General features: G+C 47.1%; 1 pseudogene; it reads right to left on the bottom strand.

Moving 5' to 3' along the window:
- Positions 1-4,081: 4,081 nt before the first annotated feature.
- LOC133123109 (uncharacterized) overlaps positions 4,082-9,361 on the bottom strand; it is a 68,819-nt pseudogene continuing 63,539 nt past the window's right edge.

Here is a 9,361-nt window from a genome sequence, read left to right as displayed (position 1 = left end):
TAATATGAATGGCTATACGCAAATGGTGCGCAGGAGAGTCTTAGCGAGTCTCCTCGAACCATTCCACGTTTCCCTCTATATACCCAGGGTTTACAGGAAACCAACAAATCATCAAATAAAGAGTCACAAGATGGCGGTAACAATGGTCCTGCTGATGTTATCTCTGTATGTCCAACAAACCTGGTTAACCTTTGTATTACAGCTGGATGCTGACTCACAGGTAACTTGCATTACCTGTGGTTTATTCCTACAAGATCTTTATTCAGCAACCAGTGTATCACACCACCAATTACCACAAACTATTTCCGACATTATTAGCTATCTAAAGACACCAAACACTGTGGAAATGGTTTATACACTGCTATTGTCGTGTCTAGGAAATGACCAATCCAATCTCCAATTCTCCAAAAGTCCAATCTCTAATTTGTCGAAAAACAACTTCAGAGGGAAAAGACACCACGGCAGCAAGCTCTTCAGGAAAAATCAGACTTTATTAGCACAAGTGCACAAAGCCGGATCAATTCTGCAGAACTGAACCTCGATTGTTGGTTTCACACACATTTTATACACTTCTTTCAACCTAACTTTCAACATTCCCAAAGACACCAGCTGGTCTCTGTGGCGCCTCAATGCACAGGCCCACGCGATATTGTTTTGCTTTGTAAGCTGTTCTTAGAAATCAATGTTCTTTTCACATGTTGTTCCATTAACTATCCTTGAAAATGACAGTCTTCAATGCAAGACATCCTGCCCCGCAAGCCGTTCAAGACGACCTGCCCCGCAAACTATTTTGGCAAGGACAGCTTACAAAGCAAGACGCCTTGCCCCAAGAGCTGCCCCATCCCGCAAACTGCTTTCTTAACAGAGAGGAATCATAAAAGATGAATTTATGCAAAACATGGTGCTATTCTTACATTTTTCTTTTTAAGCATACACATTATTGTATTCAATTCAGGTTACATATGGGTCACCGGGTACTTCTAGCACAAATTAACAGTTTATCAGTTTGAAAATATACAGGCATACTTGATCATATTTTAATATTTGATTAATGTTCTCTTCTAAGTGAGTAAGTGTGGTTTTTCAGCCTGACGCATTCTTTAGCTTTTTCTTCTACAGTTGACACTGTGGTTTCTTGCGTTTCCATAAGCTCATCCGTAATTAATGATGTAGGTTAATTGGATTACATATTGATTACATGAGTAATAGGCAGCATACATGTGATATATATTGATTATAGGCCACATACATATTGATATACTTTTGACATGAAGTTTTAAGAGTTTTGGAGGAACCAGCTTGCTCAACAACTGACAGTTTGACGGTTTAATCTGATTTTGACTTGTGATTGATTTGTCATAAAACGGAGATATGAATGTGAATTTTTCCTACACTATTTCAACTCATCAGTCCTGTCAACACAGTCTGTTTCCTTTTGGGGGTCTGCAGAGAGGCACACTTATGTAAAATGCCCTACATGTGTATGTGTGTGTATATGCATCTGTGCGTGTGTGTATGTGTGTGTGTCTACATGCATCTTTGTGTGTGTATATGTGTGTGTGTGTGTGTGTGTGTACATGCATCTGTGCATGTTTGTGTGTGTGTGTGTGTGTGAGGCGTGTCGCTGTCTGTGTTATAACATGCATTCTGGCTGAGGTTCCGTCGTTAGGCAGCTTTTTGTTGGAGACAGTGGTCCTCATTACTAAACACTAATCTCAGCTCTCCACAAGACCCCCCTACACCTAATCCCCCCCCCCCCCCCAACTAGAAAGACGGAGGGTAGAGCAGAGATCAGCTATCCCACGGAGCACTGCTTCCACAGAAATACACCACAGATCTCTCAGCTGGATGTGAGTGTCACTCAGGATCGGGCCGAATGGCCGTCTATGGGCCACAGGCTCCAAGCAGTCGCTGCATGCAACGGATCAGCGGCAGAATACGAAACGTGACATGAAAGTGTCCCAAACATTATGGAGCCCTGAAATTGGGGGACTATCTATAAGAAAAGTGCTCTGATGTCTGCATTTGGTGAAAACACAATGTATGAAAATGCTTATGTTAAACTAAAGAGAAGTAATAAAGAGAAGTAATAAAAATAAAATTAAAATGTTATTTATTCATTTTTCATACATCCTTGGTTATTGTTTTCCATTACAGTTTTCATTTGTTATCCCCTGTTATGTCTGTGTCTGAATGTTTACCAGCCGAGTCACTCCCCTGTCTGCATGTCCCACTATTCGGGTGTTTACCGTAGTTTCAGTTTTCAACATTCCTTCCAAACTCGCAATTCTTACTTCCTGCTTCTCTTGGTAGTTCAATGTTGTAAAGCACTATTACTAGACTAATCTAGATATTGTACAGTACTAATCCGATTAATACACTTACTGTCTGTCTAACTATCTAACTAACAGTCACTTTTATTGGGTAGTTAGAAGTATTCACGTAAATCATTCACTAACGCAATTTCTTCGTGTTTCTGCACTGTTCTATAACTCTGTCTCCCTATGCTATCCCTGATTACTCGCTTAGTTTCAGTGAAGTGTTTGCACCTGTAAAACGCTAACCCAATGACGGAATTTAGCGAGGGCCGAAGGGGTTTGCATGCTTGTCCTTCTGTACAGTATGCAGCAAATAGTTTTACTCGAACTGAGTCGAACGGAGAGCAACACCTCACTTTAGCTTTCCTTTTCTGACTGTGGGGATTTCCAAACGTGAAACAATGTAAAGTAGACCAGCGTAATTTAAGGCGAGGGAACTAAAATCCTTTTACTATCCAGTTAAAAACAGTGGAAGCAGTTTCAGGGGGAATGATCAGAATGTTTTATGTAGGTTTATATTATATTTTCTGAAGAGACAAAAAGGAACCTTTTCTCTTCAGCCATTTTCAGTTTCGAGTTTCGCTGCTGGACTCAGTATAAATCACTGGAGTGTGCCGGGAGGGAGACAAATTAACTAATTAATTAAATTAACAACAAAATAATGCAATTTTATTTAATTTTCCTCAGAATATACTGTTTGAAAAGCCGATAACACATGTGGATAACGAAAAAAACGATGGCCCCTATGACCCCGACGGCAACGGCCCTGACGGCCCTGACGGCCCAGATGACCCAGATGATGGCCCAGATGATGGCCCAGATGACCCAGATGATGACCCAGATGATGGCCCAGATGACCCAGATGATGACCCAGATGATGGCCCAGATGACCCAGATGATGGCCCAGACGACACAGATGATATCCCAGATGATGGCCCAGATGGCCCTGATGATACTCGAGACAACGGTCCCGTCTCCCCCTCCTCCCCCGTCGCCCCTCTCCTCCCTCTCCTCCCTCTCTTCCCTCTCCTCCCTCTCCTCCCTCTCCTCCCTCTCCTCCCTCTCCTCCCTCTCTTCCCCGTCGCCCCCGTCGCCCCCGCTGCCCCCGTCGCCTCCGGAGTTGCTGGCCAGGGCAACCACAGGGACAGCCACGGGGATAGCCACGGGGACAGCCCCGAAGAAGGCCCCGAAGAAGGCCCCGAAGAAGGCCCCGAATAAGGCCCCAAAGAAGCCCCTGATGACCTTACCAACTCCGTCCATCACCTCTCCCCCGTCGCCCTCTTCTCTCTCCTCCCTCTCTTCCCTCTCCTCCCTCTCCTCCCTCTCTTCCCTCTCCTCCCTCTCCTCCCTCTTTTCCCTCTCCTCCCTCTCTTCCCTCTCCTCCCTCTCCTCCCTCTCTTCCCTCTCCTCCCTCTCCTCCCTCTTTTCCCTCTCCTCCCTCTCTTCCCTCTCCTCCCTCTCCTCCCTCTCTTCCCTCTCTTCTCTCTCCTCCCTCTCTTCCCTCTCCTCCCTCTCCTCCCTCTTTTCCCTCTCCTCCCTCTCTTCCCTCTCTTCCCTCTCCTCCCTCTCCTCCCTCTCTTCCCTCTCTTCTCTCTCCTCCCTCTCTTCCCTCTCCTCCCTCTCCTCCCTCTCTTCCCTCTCCTCCCTCTCTTCCCTCTCTTCCCTCTCTTCTCTCTCCTCCCTCTCTTCTCTCTCCTCCCTCTCCTGCCCCTCTTCCCCATCTTCCCCATCTCCCCCCTCCACGTGGTCAAGGTCCCCCTCCTTCAGACCCCTCCTGACCATCCCGCACAAGAGACACTCACTGTACCAACCACAATCGATTGCGGTGACGGCCCCGGGGACTCCAGGGGCCAGCCGCGCGTCGAGCATGTCCATCACCTCCACGCGGTCAGGGTCCCACACGCAGACCTTTCCCAGACCCCTCCTGACCATCCCGCACAAGAGACACTCACTGTACCAACCACCATCGATTGCCGTGGCGGCCCAGATGACTCCAGGGGCCAGCCGCGCGTCGAGCATGTCCATCGTGTGGTCAAGGTCCCACAAGCAGGCGTCCTCCAGACCGCTCCTGACCATCCAGCAGCGCGGCGGGCACCAGGCCGTGTCGTAGCCGTGGTCGTGCCAGGTCTTTTGCAGCGGGTGCCCTTGGTAATTGATCCTCTTCACTCTGCCCACGTTGACCCGGAGCTTCAGCACCACGCGCTGGTCCGTGGGGAGCCCCAGGGGGTACACCCTGGCCTTCTCCACATCACAGCTGATGTAGACGCCCCGTCCCAGCATCCCGTCGCTGGACTGGCGGAAACCGTGGGCCTTGATCTGCTCCGCTGCCTCACGAGAGGTCCCGTAGTACATGACGTACGTGTGACCTTCCTCAGGCTCTGAGCTGCTCTGCAGGAAGTTGTGTAACTCCGGCATCCAGACGGACACCTGCGGCAGTAACATCTGCAAGTTATAACATTATCAGTTGTTCATTCATTCATTCATTCAGTATCCTAACCCGCTTATCCTGAACAGGGTCGCAGGGGGGCTGGAGCCTATCCCAGCATACATTGGGCGAAAGGCAGGAATACACCCTGGACAGGTCACCAGTCCATCGCAGGGCACACACACCATTCACCCACACACTCATACCTATGGGCAATTTAGACTCTCCAATCAGCCTAACCTGCATGTCTTTGGACTGTGGGAGGAAACCGGAGTACCCGGAGGAAACCCACAAAACACGTGGAGAACATGCAAACTCCAAACAGAGAGGCATTGGCCGACCGGGATTCGAACACAGGACCTCCTTGCTGTTAGGCGGCAGTGCTACCCACTGCACCATCCATGCTTCCCCCATTATCCGTTGTTTGCATGAAAAACAATACATCACATTACATTACATTAATGTCATTTGGCAGACGCTCTTATCCAGAGCAACGTACAGTTGATTAGACTAAGCAGGAGACAATCCTCCCCTGGAGCAATGCAGGATTAAGGGCCTTGCTCAAGGGCCCAACGGCTGTGCGGATCACATTGTGGCTATAATAGGGATTGAACCACCGACCTTGTGGGTCCCAGTCATGTACCTTAACCACTACGCTACAGGCCGCCCTAACAATAAACAAAAAAGTTAGGAAGGTTTAAAAAATTGTGTCCATGCTCTCCATTATGAAATAGATTATGTGTGCATTGCTTAACGATTAGTATATTAACACCTTGTCTTTAAAGGAGTAACATGGTGGTTGAATGTAACACTTGCCAGTTGTCTTTACCCAACAACAAAGCAAATGTGCATAATAGTTAGTTTTATTAAATTCAGTCATTTAAAACATATTTTTCTAAGCCTAAATTTCCCACTATAAAAGTTCAGCCAAACTGCCTGGGCGCAGTAATGAGAACTGTCAATTAGCTCTGACATGCCCCCACTTTCCTGTAGGCTGGAAGCACAAACTGTGGGTTAAGTTATCGGGGAGAGATAAGGGGAGTGGCTAATCCCCATGTGAAGCACAAAGAGGAGAACATTGTTGAACATAGGATGATAAATTTAAAACGCTTACTTCTCCAAAACTAAAGAACGGACATATTTACTACTTTCACCGTGTTTCTTCAATGCCCTCTTGTGCATAACGCATATAAACACCTAGAACGTGTGACCAACCTCCATGTTACTCCTTTAATATGACTGTCACTACACTCATAATGGATGCGCCTGCATCAGCTCTTTGTGTTTTCATAGGTGCTGTTGTAACAGGTGAAGAAATTGTCTGAGTCCGAGGTGGGATTTGAACCCCGGCCTCTCACTTGTACCAAATTATTTGTTGAACGAACGCGTTACCAGTCAGCTAAAGACGAACTCGCCACTAGCCAAGGGCAACAACGTTCTTTTGAATTTGAGGGTTACGTCATCGGGGAGTGTTGTCACGGTAACCTGCTACCAGCCTTCGCTTTCACTGCACGATCCGTGCTTACTAGCGAACTAGCTGAGCTAACCATGTTACACTCACCCCCCTTTGAATCCCCCTCCATGTGAAACTCCGCAGCAACCATTTTTTTTTTATTAATTGTTTTTACTCCCACCGAGATCCGGGTCACGGCACCAATGTAACAGGTGAAGAAATTTGCCTGAGTCCGAGGTGGGATTTTTAACCCCGGCCTCTCACTTGTACCAAATTATTTGTTGAACGAACGCGTTACCAGTCAGCTAAAGACGAACTCGCCATTAGCCAAGGGCAACAACGTTCTTTTGAATTTGAGGGTTACGTCATCGGGGAGTGTTGTCACGGTAACCTGCTACCAGCCTTCGCTTTCACTGCACGATCCGTGCTTACTAGCGAACTAGCTGAGCTAACCATGTTACACTGTTAACTCCTTTCAGTTGCAGTATCAGCCTGGTAAAACCTGCTCCCTTTGTTACAAAGTGTGACAGACAAGTCACTAAAAATGAAAGCAAAAACTAAAGTTTACAAATGAAGCGCATTCAGCCAAACAAGACGCAAAAGTTATGGAGCTAATTCGACTCAAGAAGTACCAAATCTGTACAGTACCTGTTCCCAGTTGCTTCCCATGCTGGGGCTTGTCATGTTCGGTGTGTGTGTGTGTGTGTGTGTCTTTCAGAAACGTCCGTGTTCTTACCCGGCGACGGCGAAGGCCTGGCGCTTCGAGCACGTCCATCACCTCCACAGGGTCCTCCACGCGGTCCTCCTCCAGATCGCTCGGCATCATCTGCTGCTCTGCCTCAGGTAAGGTCCCGTGGTACATGACGTACGTGTGACCTTCCTCAGGCTTGTGTAACTCCGGCATCCAGAAGGGCATCTGCGGCAGTAACATCTGCAAGTTATAACATTATCAGTTATTCATTCATTCATTCATCCATTATCTGAACCCGCTTATCCTGAACAGGGTCGCAGGGGGGCTGGAGCCTATCCCAGCATACATTGGGCGAAAGGCAGGAATACACCCTGGACAGGTCACCAGTCCATCACAGGGCACACACACCATTCACCCACACACTCATACCTATGGGCAATTTAGACTCTCCAATCAGCCTAACCTGCATGTCTTTGGACTGTGGGAGGAAACCGGAGTACCCGGAGGAAACCCACAAAACACATGGAGAACATGCAAACTCCAAACAGAGAGGCCTCCGCCGACCGGGATTCAAACCCAGGACCTCCTTGCTGTTAGGCGGCAGTGCTACCCACTGCACCATCCATGCTTCCCCCATTATCCATTGTTTGCATGACAAACAATACATCACATTACATTACATTAATGTCATTTGGCAGACGCTCTTATCCAGAGCGACGTACAGTTGATTAGACTAAGCAGGAGACAATCCTCCCCTGGAGCAATGCAGGATTATGGGCCTTGCTCAAGGGCCCAACGGCTGTGCGGATCACATTGTGGCTATAATAGGGATTGAACCACCGACCTTGTGGGTCCCAGTCATGTACCTTAACCACTACGCTACAGGCCGCCCTAACAATAAACAAAAAAGTTAGGAAGGTTTAAAAAATTGTGTCCATGCTCTCCATTATGAAATAGATTATGTGTGCATTGCTTAACGATTAGTATATTAACACCTTGTTTTTAAAGGAGTAACATGGTGGTTGAATGTAACACTTGCCAGTTGTCTTTACCCAACAACAAAGCAAATGTGCATAATAGTTAGTTTTATTAAATTCAGTCATTTAAAACATATTTTTCTAAGCCTAAATTTCCCACTATAAAAGTTCAGCCAAACTGCCTGGGCGCGGTAATGAGAACTGTCAATTAGCTCTGACATGCCCCCACTTTCCTGTAGGCTGGAAGCACAAACTGTGGGTTAAGTTATCGGGGAGAGATAAGAGGAGTGGCTAATCCCTGTGTGAAGCACAAAGAGGAGAACATTGTTGAACATAAGATGATAAATTTAAAACACTTACTTCTCCAAAACTAAAGAACGGACATATTTACTACTTTCACCGTGTTTCTTCAATGCCCTCTTGTTCATAACGCATATAAACACCTAGAACGTGTGACCAACCTCCATGTTACTCCTTTAATATGACTGTCACTACACTCATAATGGATGTGCCTGCATCAGCTCTTTGTGTTTTCATAGGTGCTGTTGTAACAGGTGAAGAAATTGCCTGAGTCCGAGGTGGGATTTGAACCCCGGCCTCTCACTTGTACCAAATTATTTGTTGAACGAACGCGTTACCAGTCAGCTAAAGACGAACTCGCCACTAGCCAAGGGCAACAACGTTCTTTTGAATTTGAGGGTTACGTCATCGGGGAGTGTTGTCACGGTAACCTGCTACCAGCCTTCGCTTTCACTGCACCATCCGTGCTTACTAGCGAACTAGCTGAGCTAACCATGTTACACTGTTAACTCCTTTCAGTTGCAGTATCAGCCTGGTAAAACCTGCTCCCTTTGTTACAAAGTGTGACAGACAAGTCACTAAAAATGAAAGCAAAAACTAAAGTTTACAAATGAAGCGCATTCAGCCAAACAAGACGCAAAAGTTATGGAGCTAATTCGACTCAATAAGTACCAAATCTGTACAGTACCTGTTCCCAGTTGCTTCCCATGCTGGGGCTTGTCGTGTTCGTCCCAGTGTGTGTGTGTGTGTGTGTGTGTGTGTCTGCCTTTCAGAAACGTACGTGTTCTTACCCGGCGACGGCGAAGGCCTGGCGCGTCGAGCACGTCCATCACCTCCACAGGGTCCTCCACACGGTCCTCCTCCAGATCTCTCAGCATCATCTGGTACATGGGGTCCGTGTCACTGTCCTCAGACTCTGAGCTGCTCTGCTGGGTGGCCTGGCAGAGGAGGATACATTTTAAACGCTTACTTCTCCAAAACTAAAGAATGGACATATTTAATACTTTCACCGTGTTTCTTCAATGCCCTCTTGTTCATAACGCATATAAAAACCTAGAAAGTGTGACCAACCACCATGTTACTGCTTTAATATGACTGTCACTACACTCAAAATGGATGCGCCTGCATCGGCTCTTTGTGTTTTCATAGGTGCTGTTAACTGTACACGACATGGCTCAGGCAGTAAGAGCAGTCGTC

This window comes from Conger conger, chromosome 3 (genome assembly GCF_963514075.1).
Source record: "Conger conger chromosome 3, fConCon1.1, whole genome shotgun sequence".
In the NCBI taxonomy this organism is placed as follows: Eukaryota; Metazoa; Chordata; class Actinopteri; order Anguilliformes; family Congridae; genus Conger; species Conger conger.
Note: the sequence above shows the minus strand (reverse complement) of the source record. Positions and strands in the feature narration are given on the sequence as shown.